Source organism: Triticum urartu, chromosome 4A (genome assembly GCF_056163025.1).
Source record: "Triticum urartu cultivar PI428250 chromosome 4A, HENAU_Tu73, whole genome shotgun sequence".
Taxonomy (NCBI): Eukaryota; Viridiplantae; Streptophyta; class Magnoliopsida; order Poales; family Poaceae; genus Triticum; species Triticum urartu.
Genome location: NC_141876.1, coordinates 454898280 through 454911397, shown reverse-complemented (window position 1 = coordinate 454911397; position 13118 = coordinate 454898280). Strand labels below are relative to the sequence as shown.

At 39.9% G+C, this 13118-nt stretch overlaps 1 long non-coding RNA gene across 4 annotated transcripts; it reads left to right on the top strand.

Annotated features, from left to right (window-relative positions):
- The first annotated feature begins 4652 nt into the window (after positions 1–4652).
- Positions 4653–12900, top strand: LOC125552022 (uncharacterized). 4 transcript variants are annotated; one of them, XR_015601338.1, is made up of 7 exons: positions 4653–5065; positions 5153–6652; positions 6774–6901; positions 6987–11358; positions 11644–11791; positions 11998–12210; positions 12355–12900. It is a non-coding gene; the product is annotated as an uncharacterized LOC125552022 (long non-coding RNA). The 4 variants fall into 4 exon arrangements; XR_015601339.1 differs by having other exon boundaries at positions 4654–5065; positions 6987–7046; positions 7387–11791; XR_007303355.2 differs by having other exon boundaries at positions 4655–5065; positions 6987–11791.
- Positions 12901–13118: the final 218 nt, after the last annotated feature.

The following is a 13118-nucleotide window of genomic DNA, read 5'->3' as shown; positions in this document are numbered from 1 at the left end:
TATACATTTTTCATATACATGAGAAACATTTCTCTATACACATTTGTTTAAATGCTTGGTTAACATTTTTATATGTTTTATGTAGAGTATTTTTTGTATTATATTTAATTAGAATATTTGAAAGTATAAAACAAAGAAAAAAGAGAAAAAAAGTGAAAAAGAGGCCATGGCCTCTTCGTGCCTGGGCCTGGCCATCTAGTGTCTCGTTTCACGTGAGTCTTCCTTTGGGCTCGCTAGAAGCGAGGTATAGACACGCCCGTGCTTCTCTTCCAGCATTAAGCTATAACAGAGAAGTCATCCATCAAAATCTCAACAATCTTTTCACAAAAATCAAAGAATATAACAGTCATACATCTTTGAAAAGTACCAGGTGCATTACATAAACCGAAAGGCATACGTCGATAAGCATAGGTTCCAAAGGGACAAGTAAAAGTGGTCTTTTCTTGATCAGGTTGAGAAACAAGTATCTATTTTATATATAAAAAGTGCTCTATGGGCTCGCCAGAAAAAAAGAGAAATATGCTAGAAAATCACACAAAAATCAGACACATCAGGCCATTAATTTTGAATCTTAAAAGTCCTAAACCATTAGATCTTAATAATTACCTATTAACATCAGATAAGGAAGAAACAACCCACCTATGCCATTACTATTTTCCCTAGGTACATGTCATTGGATAAATCAACCCTGCATGGTCGCAAAGAAAGAAAGAAATAAAGCTTAAGGCTCTATATCCTCACGCACGCCCCTTCCATGGCCGATCCTGATCCCCTGAGCGGCATGTTAGTTCTCCAGGAGATCATGCCCGTTCCATGGCCGATATCTAGATCCCCTCGGCGGCATGTTGGTTCTCCATGAGATCAAGCCCCTTCCATGTCTGATCTAGATCCCCTCGGCGGCATGTTGGTTCTCCATGAGCATGATCTGCTTCCCTCCTGTGCTATCATGATTAATGAGGTAATCCCTCTCGGTTTTAATTGTGTTGATTTTCTCAGTGAAATTATGGGCAAACAGAGATATAAAAGCTTGGAGAGCAATATAGAAAGATTGATTTTCTCTTTTCATGTGGTAGATCAACTCATAGGTCCCCGTCGAAGTACGGTATGGCATATGGTCGTGAGGGCTGTGTCTCGCTTGTTTTGGCGTACCCTCATCTTACCTCTGGTGCTCTGCTAAGGGTCGGCACACACTGTAGCTTCCTTTAGCGGTTTTGTGAACGTTTTGTGAACTGGTTCAGATGAGTTCTGTAACTTTTTGTAAGGTTCTTCTTCTTCTTTCTCACCTTTCTATACATTTTCTAATTGTGATTCATTGGGTTTTGTTCTGTTCGTTTTTTTGTTCTTTTTCATTTTTCACCTTTCTCCAGATACACGTTAAATATTTTTTGTATACAAGGTGAAAATTTTCAGATACATGTTGAAACAGGTGTCAAATGTACATCAAACCCTTTTAATACATGGTGGTCATTTGTTAACATACATCGAACAATTTTTACAAATGCCATGAATATTTTTAAACATGCCGAACATTTGTTTAGTTCCTAGAACCTCTAATATAAAATGTCATAAATATTTTTTAGATTGCATATATGAAATTATTTTATTACATTGCATTTTTTCATATATTTCAAAAACATATTTTGAAAATACTAAATATTTTTTAAATGTCTCTAAAACCAATATAAAATACATGTTTTTTAAATTACAAAAAATACATTGTATATATACTTTAGAAAAAATATTACAAATATTTTCCCAAATGCGTCAACATTTTAAAATGTCAGGAACCTTTTTTCAAATTGCCCAAACACGATCTTTACAATGCATCAATATTTTTAAATGTGAGATGAATGTTTTTAAAATTTTAAGTAAATTAATTTCGGAATATATTGTCTAATTCTGGAAAATTTTAAGTAATTTTTAAGTAAATCAGTCTTTCGGCTAACTGTCTAATTCTGGTACATGCTTAGTAGCGCAGTGGCAGCATACGACCGTACTGCCCATACAAAGGCTGTATCTTGCGTATAGCGAGATGGTAGGAACTCTCACCCAAAACGTATACAGTAACAAGCCAACCCATTAGCTTTTAGCTTAAAAGAAATAGTGTAGAAAAAAGCGAGCATGTGAGGAGCTACTAGCAACTATGTCACACTCGAGTTTGAGATAAATTAGAATGGCCCGCCCAACTTGAAGGAAAACAGCCGGGTTTCCAATGGTTTTTTTTTTTCGTTTTTGTTTCTTATTCTTTTTTCATCGTTTTTTCTTTGTTTATCTCTCTATTTTACAGGGTTTTCTTTTCTTTCTTTCTTTTTCTTTCTTTTTTCTTGATTTTGGCTTGATTTTTCCTTTTTCTCCCTTTCTTTGGTTTTATTTGTCTTCTTCTGGTTTTTGATCGGTTTTATTTTGATTTCTCTCGAGTTTTCACTGTTTTTCTATACAAATTTTTTGTATGTACATAATAAAATTTTCTAATACAAGTTTAACATTTTTCAAATATAAGATTAACATTTTGTATACACATTTAACATTTTTTGAATGCCCGAGTAACATTTTTCACATACCAGATCCATATTTTATTAATACATTGTGAACATTTTTTATATACACATTTAACATTTTTTAAATGCTCGAGTGACACTTTTAAAATACTAGACCTACATTCTCTGAATACATTGTCAACAATTCTTCTATACAAATTTATTACTTTTCAAAATGTTTGAGTAACATTTTTCAAATACCAGATCTACATTTTTTAATAGATGGTCAACATTTCTCTATACACATTTGAATTTTTTTTCATATGGCCGATTAACATTTTTTAAACCATGGTCAACATTTTTCTATACAAATTTAACATTTTTCAAATACTTGTTAAACATGTTTTAAAATGCTTGGATTTAACTTTTTTAAATACATGATCCACTTTTTCACGCACATTGTATATTTTTTGTATATATTTTTCATATACATGAGAAACCTTTTCTCTATGCACATTTAACATGTGTTTAAAATGCTTGGATTTATCTTTTTTAAAGACATGACCAACCTTTCTCACACACGTTATACATTTTTCATATACATGAGAACCATTTTCTCTATACACATTTGACATTTAAAAAAATGCTTGGTTAACATTTTTTAATGTTTTATGTAGAGTCTTTTTTGTATTATATCTATTTAGAATACATGAAAGTATAAAAGAAGGTACAAAAGAAAAAAAAGAAAAAAGTGATAAAAGAGGTCGTGGCCTCCCCGCGCCTAGGCCGGCCCATCTACCGTCTCGCTTCAGGCGAGTCTTCCTTCGGGCTCGCTAGAAGTGAGGTATAGACGCGCCGGTGCTTCTCTTCCTGCATTAGGCTATGTATGTTGTCGCGAGGGCTGTGTCTAGTTTATTGTGACGTACCCTCATTTCACCTCTGGAGCTCTGTTAAGTGTAGCTTCCTTTAACGGTTTTGTGAAGGTTCTAGGGACCGGTTCAAATGAGTTTTAGAACTTTTTGTAAGGTTATTCCTCTCCTTTTTTCACCTTTTTATGCATTTTCTAATTGGTATTCATCGGGTTTATTCTGTTCCTTTTTCTTCTTTTTTATTTTTCATCTTTCTTCAAATACATGTTCAATATTTTTTGTATACAAGTTGGCAATTGTTGAGATACATGTTGAAACATGTGTCAAATGTACATTGAACACTTTTTGAATAATCGGTGATCATTTATTAACACACATCAAACATTTTAAACATGCAAAAGATTTGTTTAGTGCTTATAACCTTTAATCTAAAATGTCACAAATATTTTTTAAGATTGCATAATTTCATGACTCCCATGAAATAATTTTACTACATTGCATAAACATTTTTTCAAAATTTTCACAAACATATCTTTAAAAGCCTAAATATTTTTTAAATGTCTCTAAAACTTCTACGAAACCCATGTTTCTTTAAAATTATAAAGAAACTATATTTTAACGAAAACATCACGAACATTTTCTGAAACGCGTCAACACTTTTAAGATGTCAAGAACCTTTCTTCAAATTTCCAAACAGGATCTCTACAATGCATGAATATTTTAAAAAGTGAGATGAATGTTTTTAAAAATTAAGTAAATTAGTTTTGGAAATATATATATAATATAATATAATATAATATAATATAATATAATATAACTTTATCTACCTTAGTGGTAGTTACCACCATTTGAGATTTGTATGTTGTATGTAGTATCTACCAAATCGGAGTACGCGTACTATGTAGTATATAAGAATATTTAGATAATATATATATGTATATATATATATAATACTTTTTAGGTAGTATGCATCATATCTTTAGTATGCTTCATTTTATGTATAAATATATACGTATTTCGTAAGTATAATAAAAAACATGGGCCAACTTGCAATTTTTCATGTTATCCATTTTGGATTATCTTATATATAATATATGAACATATTTATAATGATAAAATTGTATATAGAATGCCATATGGTAATATATGAAACATGTAGGGTAACTACCAAAAAGTGGAAGGATGAATATATATATATATATATATATATATAAAGTTTATTTAAGACCCAGGGTGAGGAATAAGTAATTCTTCACCCTGGTCAGGGTCAGTCGGCCATGTGACGGTCTGGTTTAACCCAGCACAAACCGATGTAAATTTATAGCAAAATTTTTATCGTGCCGCTGTAATTTTACGTTAACGCTGGAAGGTCGTGGGGATTTGGAGCTAGCCCACCGCCCCACCGCATATATTTTTCAATAGATGCGAGCGGTTTCCGCTGAACGCCGACTAGCGGGCGGTGATTGGCGGCGTGCTGGACGGCGATGTGCTCGGCGAAGAATTCTCATCGGATGATTCCCTCACTCCCCTGTCCATCTCTCCCTCGTCCTCTCGTGCGACTCGGAGGCCGACAGCGGCAGCGGTGATGGAGCGTACAACGATTCTTCACCGGTGACCAATCCCAAATCCATCCCACTGCTCAGTCGGATAAGGCGCTTGCGACAACCAACATTCACCGAACCAGATTTTCCATTTCCTCGACAGCCGGCTCCGGCACAGGTTCTCCACGTTTCTCCTCCCTCTTCTTCTCTCTGCTTCCCTTCCAACCCCAGCTCACCCTGCTAGATCTGAATGATTGCCTTGCAGGAATGAAGGTCATGGTCGGCGCTGCATATCCAGAAGCTATGCCACGGCCGCCTACAGTTCCACCCAGGCTAGCTGATTTGCATGCATGTTTGATTTCTGATCTCTTTCCAATCTGCCCTGTTCATTCTATTTTATACGGTCATATTTATCTAGGCTCTGAGTGCACCATGTATCCATAGTTGCAAAACAATTCTTGAGATTTCCTTGGTAAAATTTCTGGAATATTTTAGTTGTACATAATATTGGCTGCGCCATCATAACCATTTGTTTACCCCCTAGTATAAAAATACCAAAGTAAGGTTTCTATACATACATACGAGAAAGCATCTCTTTAATTAGTAATTTGCTGGTAGAAACATCGATCTGTTATTACTGGACATGAAGTAGCTTTTACAAATGCTATAGGTAATTGCGTGGAAATTGATCTGAGAAATTGTTGTCGAGATAGGTAATTACTTGAGAACAGTTGCTCTTTAAGATTTCTTGAGCTTTATTCCGGATGCTCAAGTGAAGCAATTGCTTCTCACTGAAGGGTCTATTTTTTTCTTGGACGGGTCAGGTTGTTCCTGTTTTCTCTTTATTCAGATGTACCTTGGATTTGTAAATCGGAAAGTGTGATGCTCAACGAGATTCAGGTCGCGCTAAGACATCAACAATCAGTGACAAGCCTCCACTATCTATTGCAAAAATGAAGAACCGGGTTGATTGCTTATCCTCATCCCGGTGATTTGGTCCCCGCAAAAAAAAAGAATATGATTTTGGGCGAATAGGACCTGACTAGCTTCTAACTCTGCTGAACTGTATTGATCATAGTGTTAAACTATTTTTTCTTTTGCTCTTCTAAAGGCCATTTGCAATGATTCATAATTTGCCAGAGGAGATGGCTCAGTTGGAAATTATGTTCAGTTTCTTTATTCTTATGCTAATTCTCTGTCCATTTGTAAGACGGCTGGTGATGTTCAGAATAATAAGCGAAGTGCAGAATGAAATTAATGGGGCCGAGATTAGCGGTTTCCTTTCCTTTTCCCTGGGAAGGCGAATAGGAAGGCGACTTTGTCCCCTCGATCTGCCGCCGGCCAGGCCGGTGGTTCCTTCCCTCTCCGTCCGCCGCTCCGGCGACGGGAGAGGGGCGGGAACCCCAGTCCTGTGCTTCCGGTATGTAGATAGTAGGGTAGTGGTTCCCGGAGTTGCCGTCATGGTGGGGGTGGCGGCGTCGGTGTGGAATAAAGATGTTGGTGGTTCCCCCTCATCCCGGCGAAGCCTTTGCCGGAACCGGCGAACTGTCGGCTTTAGGTGCTCTCGGATCCTTCGATATGGTGAGCTTTGGTGCTCCGAGCAAAGCGCTGGATCTGCCAGCGCAGGTTTGTGGTCACTGGATCTTTGCAGGTTCTTCTCCTCAACGGCGAATTGGTAACGGTGACTACAGTAGACTGTTTAAGCAACTAAGCAACTCAAGTCCCATGGCGATTACAAATCATGAGTGGCTGCTGCACTATTCTTGTATGTTCTTCTATTTTCCATGGAAGCATTCAATCATATTTGTTTTTTCTCACAGCAGTTTATATACCTCTCCATGGATCATTCAGGTGTAAAAATATGGATTTTCACTTTTGACCTGCAGTATTTGACGGTCTCTATGTGGAGGGTTTCAGAACTTTCTCTAGGTGCAGACCGGATTAGTAGCGGTACACGCTTGCAACTAGCAAAAATTGCAAGATGCAGGGTTGCGTTTTCTCTTTCCAATGCATGGTAATGAAGCCTGTTAATCCTGAAGTGTTATATGTGCGCTTTTGTGTTGGTATACTTCTGAGAACTGAAAATATTTTGTTTTCAGGTATCTGTTCAGGTGGATGACCGCTAATGTATGTGGGATATGGATGTCTTCATATTTGTGGTGGGTACAAGTAATGTTAAATTGAAATTTGAGGCCCTCTTTTCATTACAACCAGTAGCAAATTTTAGGTTTTGGTGAGAAGAAAGGTGAACCTAATGGCTATAGCACTATTGAGAAGAATGTTTCAGTCACTGGAGAAATTGAGGAACAAATGAAGTTGATAGAAGAACAAGCAATAAAGATCTATTAAACATATATATAGATTGCTTGGCAATAAAGATCAACATAAAATAGCATTACTTGTTTTGGGCATAGCTAAACATACAAGCTTAATACTACTGAAATTCTAAAATCTATTTGTATGTCTTCGATCAGAAGTAATGTTTGGTTTTGTTCATAGGTTGTCCACTGTTTTGTCATTCCACCTAACTGAAAGAGATTGTAATCGGGTCAACAAATGGCATACATTTTTTTCAGGCAGACAAACCTATTTTGTTGAAAATCTGAACTTTGTAGTTCAGTAGCTATTGTGTAGGTGTATTTCAATCTTATGGCTTTTTTTTGCTTGAGATTCGTATATACTGTAATGATGTTGAGTTTGTTCACATTAACCTATGTTCCTATTTTGCTGAGCTATCCACTGAAATTTGCTTAATTTCTTCTTGATTCCTCGTGTTTACTACCACTGTACCACTAGATTTGATATGTTTTTATTTAGTTCCATTTAATATTGATTCAACTATATTATGGGTGGCTTTGGCATTTTTCCCTTACAATCGCGTGTCTGACGAATTATGGGGTGTGCCTCTTTCACACTAATGTTCGTTGCAAACTAATCATGAAATTCAATTACTTCAGGTCTTTACTTACAACATGATTTACGTCCAATTCTTTGCTCCTTTTGTTTCATCACAAAGCAATGAAGTTTAGTAGCATAACTTCTAGTACTATTAAGAAAATCCATATTGAAGGGACTTAAGATACTTCTATGTTTAATTTTGATGATAATGTCGTAAATAGTTGCTAGACACAGACTAGTTCAATACGGCGACTCCCACCATTGAAGCTGGCACAGTTCGATAAAAGACATGGTTAGTGAGCATTTTTAACAATAGTTACAGAATTTGGCTTTTTGTCTTGTTTCTCACTATACTTTTGATTCACCTGCGGCTAGCATGTTATGGTTTCATGTGATTGTGATGAATTTGGTACATCCAGAGTCCCACTGTGATATCTTTGATTTCGACATTATATTATTTTTAGTTCAGGGCAGTGAAGCCTATTACTCCCTCCGTTCGGAATTACTTGTTGCAAAAATGGATGTATCTAGACATATTTTAGTTCTAGATACATCCATTTCCGGGACAAGTAATTCCGAACGGAGGGAGTAGTCCTGAAGTGTTATATGTGCTTCTGTGATGGTGGCCACTACCTGTTTGTTGGTATACTTTCAAGAATTGAAAATATTCTGTTTCAGTATCTGTTCAAGTGGATGACGGTTAATGTACGAGGGATAGAGAGTCGTGTCTTCATATTTATGATCGGTAATTGTAATGTGCAATTGAAATTCAAACCTTCGTTTACTAATAACCAGTAGCAAAGTTCAGGTTTTGTGAGAAGAAAAGTGAACCAAAGGCTATAGTACTATTAATAGGATACTGTGTTGCTTCCAGCCCATGGATAAGAATGTTTCAGTCGTTGCAGAGATAGCTGAACAGATGAAGTTGGCGTAAAATCTATGGTCACCTACTGCTTGAAGATCAAATTCGACAGTATTCAGTTTGCAAATTCGGTAGCATTCAATTTTGTAATAGAGATTTCTGAAAAATAATAATCATGCCGCTGGTTACTTAGTGCTCAGTGGCATTCAGTTACGTCCAAACGAATTTTATTTGTAAGCTTAATATGGCTTTTGTTACTACTACATGGAATCTAGTATTTATTAGACCACTTTATTATTCCATGGTTACCAAAAATTCCTTGTGGACAAAATCAACCAGTGACCTATGTTTCTTACGGTTACTAAAAATGCCTCCTACAGAATTGTGATAGTGGCCTATGTTACTTAAATCAATCACGTACCATATTTCATTTTTAGTAGAGAACCGGTGTACTCAGTCCAATGTAAACAGCAATATATCTAAGGCAAAATACCTGAACTATAGAAGCGCAGACTTATATCTGAAAAAAAAATCAAGAACGCCTCACTACTGTAAGATTACCTGATTACCAGTAGAATTACAGCAAGAGGCGCTCTGTGGGTTGCTTGCCGCAAGAGGCGCTCTGTGGGTTGCTTGCCTACATGACGTAATATTTTTTTTAAATGCCTACAGGAAGTAATTGACTCACGTGCAAACCGTAAGATTACCTTGCACTCTTTTCTTTACAGTTGTTTTAGTGCGGAGACCCGTTTCTCATTCAAAGCTATAATATTACCTCACAAACGTTCTGCTTCTTACTGTCTATGGTTTTGGACGTGGGAGCACAAGTTGGCTGGGGTGAGGAATAAGAATTTCTCACCTAGGGTGACGAATATAGGACTCGTCTTCTGTACTCTTGGGAGTATGTACTCCCATCCTCAATATACCTCATATACGCATTAATTATATTTTTTTATTATTTTCAATATATCTCATTAAATATTCTAAGATACCCCAATACGAGTTTTGTTGAAAATATATCATCTGTGACGTATTTTTTGTAATATACCTTTTTCACGTACTAACATATCAGTATATACGTAAACATTTAAAAATATGTAGACTCATTTAAATTTTTTCATGAAACTCATTTTGAGGTATCTAATAATTATTAATAAAGTATATTAAAAATAATAAAAAGGTATAATTTTTTTATCTATGTGGTATATGAGAAACGGGAGTAGTAACACTCTATTCGGATCACAACGCACTATATACCGAACTTCCCAAAACAAAAAAACACCTCGTCTTATCTCCCCAGACCCCCCGCTGCCGCGGCGACCTCCCAGATCCTCGCCGCCGCGCCCAAGCAGCCCCGTGCGCCGCCCCGCCACATCCCTGCGCACCACCACCGCCGCAACCCACCTCCTCGCACCGCCAACTTCTCACCAACGCCGCCACCAGGATCCACACACCTCCACGCGTCGCCGGCACCTGTGCTCGCGCGCGCCGCCGTTCCTGAGCTAGTGCGCCACCGTAGCCATTCTTGAGCTCGCCCGCCGCCGCCGTTCCCGAGCTCGCGCCCCGCCTCATTCCACCACTCGCCTCTCCTGGATGATGCCGGCGCTCCAACCTCCCTCCCCCAAGCGAGTCGCCATACATCACCATGGATCCCCATGGCGAACCACGCCGAGACCCTGATCTAGACTTCCAGCTCCTCCCACCTCACCATGGGTCAGCCCTGTATCCCGCCTCCTTTCTCGGGTCACTTGCGCACCGGGCGCCGTGCGCCACCCCCGCAGCCTGCCTTCTCCCATGCACCGCCTCTGAGCTGGTCATCGCGCGCCGTCCGAGCTTCCAGCCTCGTCTCTCCGCCGTCCGACGCCTCCGCAGGTCGCCTTAGTCAGCCCCGCTGTCGATGATGCTGTTCTCAGCCCCTCCTACCTCATCCACTCCATGCTCCCCTTGGTCCCTCTGCATCTCTCGTGCACAGCCACGACTTGTCCTCCAATGGTCAGCGTACGACAGTGGTTGTTAATGGAAAATTAGACCCACCTGTGCTACTGTTGTTGTTGGTCGTCAGGTTGGCCGTGCCCAAATCCAACAAGGAGCAGCAGTAGTAGCAGGTATTGGAGGAGATCAAATTATGTGATGTGGCGAGGAGTGTCATTCACAAAATTTCCGTTGGCCTTCTCTAGTTGCGTCCTCATTACTGCTGCTCCAGACAAGTATGGACTACAGGACGCCTCCGCAGCATGACCAAGTGTCAGTCTTTTTTCTCTGAACCTCTTCCTTTCTACTTGCACACTCTGAACTTGTTGCACCTGCCGTTATGTGCTCCACCAAGGATGGCAAAAGAAATTTCTATTTTTCCTTTATAGTGTGTGTTCTTATTAGAAAAAAGAGAAGTCCAGTTTGTAACGATGACATAAAAAGGGCATGAATTCCAATTTGAGAAACCAGGGATTGTTCTCTGTTGTAACCTCTGTTAGTTCCAGATTAAAAATGTATTTGTATTGGGAATTTGATTTTGTATCCTCCAATTTAATGAGAACTAGTTGTAGCATCTGGAATCTCTTGCAAAACATTTTCTAATGCAGGCAAACAAAAATGGGCACATTATTTTGCTCGGCACTGATGTGCATGTCGCCGCCGCCATTGCATCCTCCAGCTCAACCCCACCATTGCAGTCCAACGACTCCAGTTGTAGTCATTAGCCACCGTCGTGCGAGGTAAGATGGATCTCAACATCTTGCTCATCCCTGCCACAGCCATGGCTCCCAGCAGGGCGCTGCCTTGTGAGGAGGGGGCCGGCCTTGCATCCTCCCGCACGAACCCCATAGTGCGCCGCCGTCGGGACCCGGCATGCAAAGCACTGGCTGTTCACCGCTGTCGGGCCACCACTCCCGGGATCGGGGCCGCTGTGCTCGCGAGATGTGTGCGTGCTAATTGACGCTAATCGAAGCTCATCTCCTCCCTTGTGTATGCATCAACAAAAATTGTGTGGGTCGCTGCAGTCCAAGTCGTGCCACAACAGCAGGGTGACTCTTCCAGGACGCATATCATCTCAACCAGCTCCAATTTTGCGTGCACGGGGTGGTGGGTGCCGCTCCAGCAAGCTCCTTCGTCCCCGGCCCATCCTTGAATGCGGATGCAGCACTGCAGGTTCCCTACCCACTGTGCCTCCTCTCTGCTTCTTCACTCTCCACTTCTCTAGTTTCTGTGTGTGCACGCAGAATGTTGGCTAAAATGTCTTAGTGCACCAGTACTAGTTTTGTGTGTTCGTTTTCCTTTCTAGCTTAGTCCTTGCTTGCTAATTGATATGGCTTGGATTACTTAAGAGTGTTTTTCATGTGTGTTCTGTACTTCAGGTTCAAGTTCACCCTGCATCCCTGACGTAGCGCTACTCCGGCTCCTCCCCCGCTTGCTGCCAGGTCTATCTCTCCTTCCTCCCCTGCTCGCTATCCTGTGAGGAGGTGGACGCGGCTACCTGACGGAGTGAAGCCGGCCTCCCGGCACTGGCAGTTGCAAAAAAAAACATCAAGTTCAGAATAAGAAAAATGAGAAGTTCAAGAAGAACAAAGGTGTTGCCTTCACTCAAGTGCTTGCAAATTGTTAGGTTGTAGCTCGTATATTGTTTGCAACTATCTTCAATTTCTTCAGTAGCTCGTACACATTTGCCAAAATCTAGTATTTTCATAATCGTAAAGTTGATAGTTGGCTCGCAGGGACAACCATGTTGATCGTGATTGAAAAAGGATTATGAAATAATATTATTGAGACTGAAGGCCAAGTTTGATGCATGATGTCAAAGGATTCCAAGTCTTTTTCTGAGGTGGTCGATGGCTTTCTAGAGATGCATTCATATCTCACAAGTTTCCAGGGGTTCAAGTTCATCTATATAAGAAGGAATGCCAATTTTGTTGCACATCTGTGTGTGAAAGAGGCACTAAAACTTGATGTACTTGCTATTTTTTTTCTTGTAACGCCTACCTACCTGATTAAGACTATTCAATCACAGTTATTTTTGCCTGCCATGCCCTGCACCTCCTCCATCTTAGTGCCACCGTCATGACCCAGCCTCCATTTGCTGGTCGCTGCTAGCTGCTGTTGCTGTGTCCTGCCTCGCCCTCTAGCTAATGTTGGTGCACTACTGTTCAAGTTCAACTAGAATGCTAGAGAGAGATTTCTACGAGAGTTTAGCTACTATAGTCCTTGGTTTTGTGTTTGAACTTGTTGTCCATGGTTAAAGATTATGATGTGGCTTTTCTGCAGATGGTCTTCCTATAGATATATCATTTTCCATCCTCGTTATGTCATCGTTACGGAGGTGGTTGGGTGGATCGGGGGAGAGGTGGTGCGGGAGGGAGGGTGGGCCGCTCGGAGGGGTTAGATGGACCGACCAGTTTTTATATTTCGGCGTTTCTGCGATCTCAGAAACATGTGCATCGCCCCTAGGGGATGACGAGTATTTCTATAGGCATATAAAAGA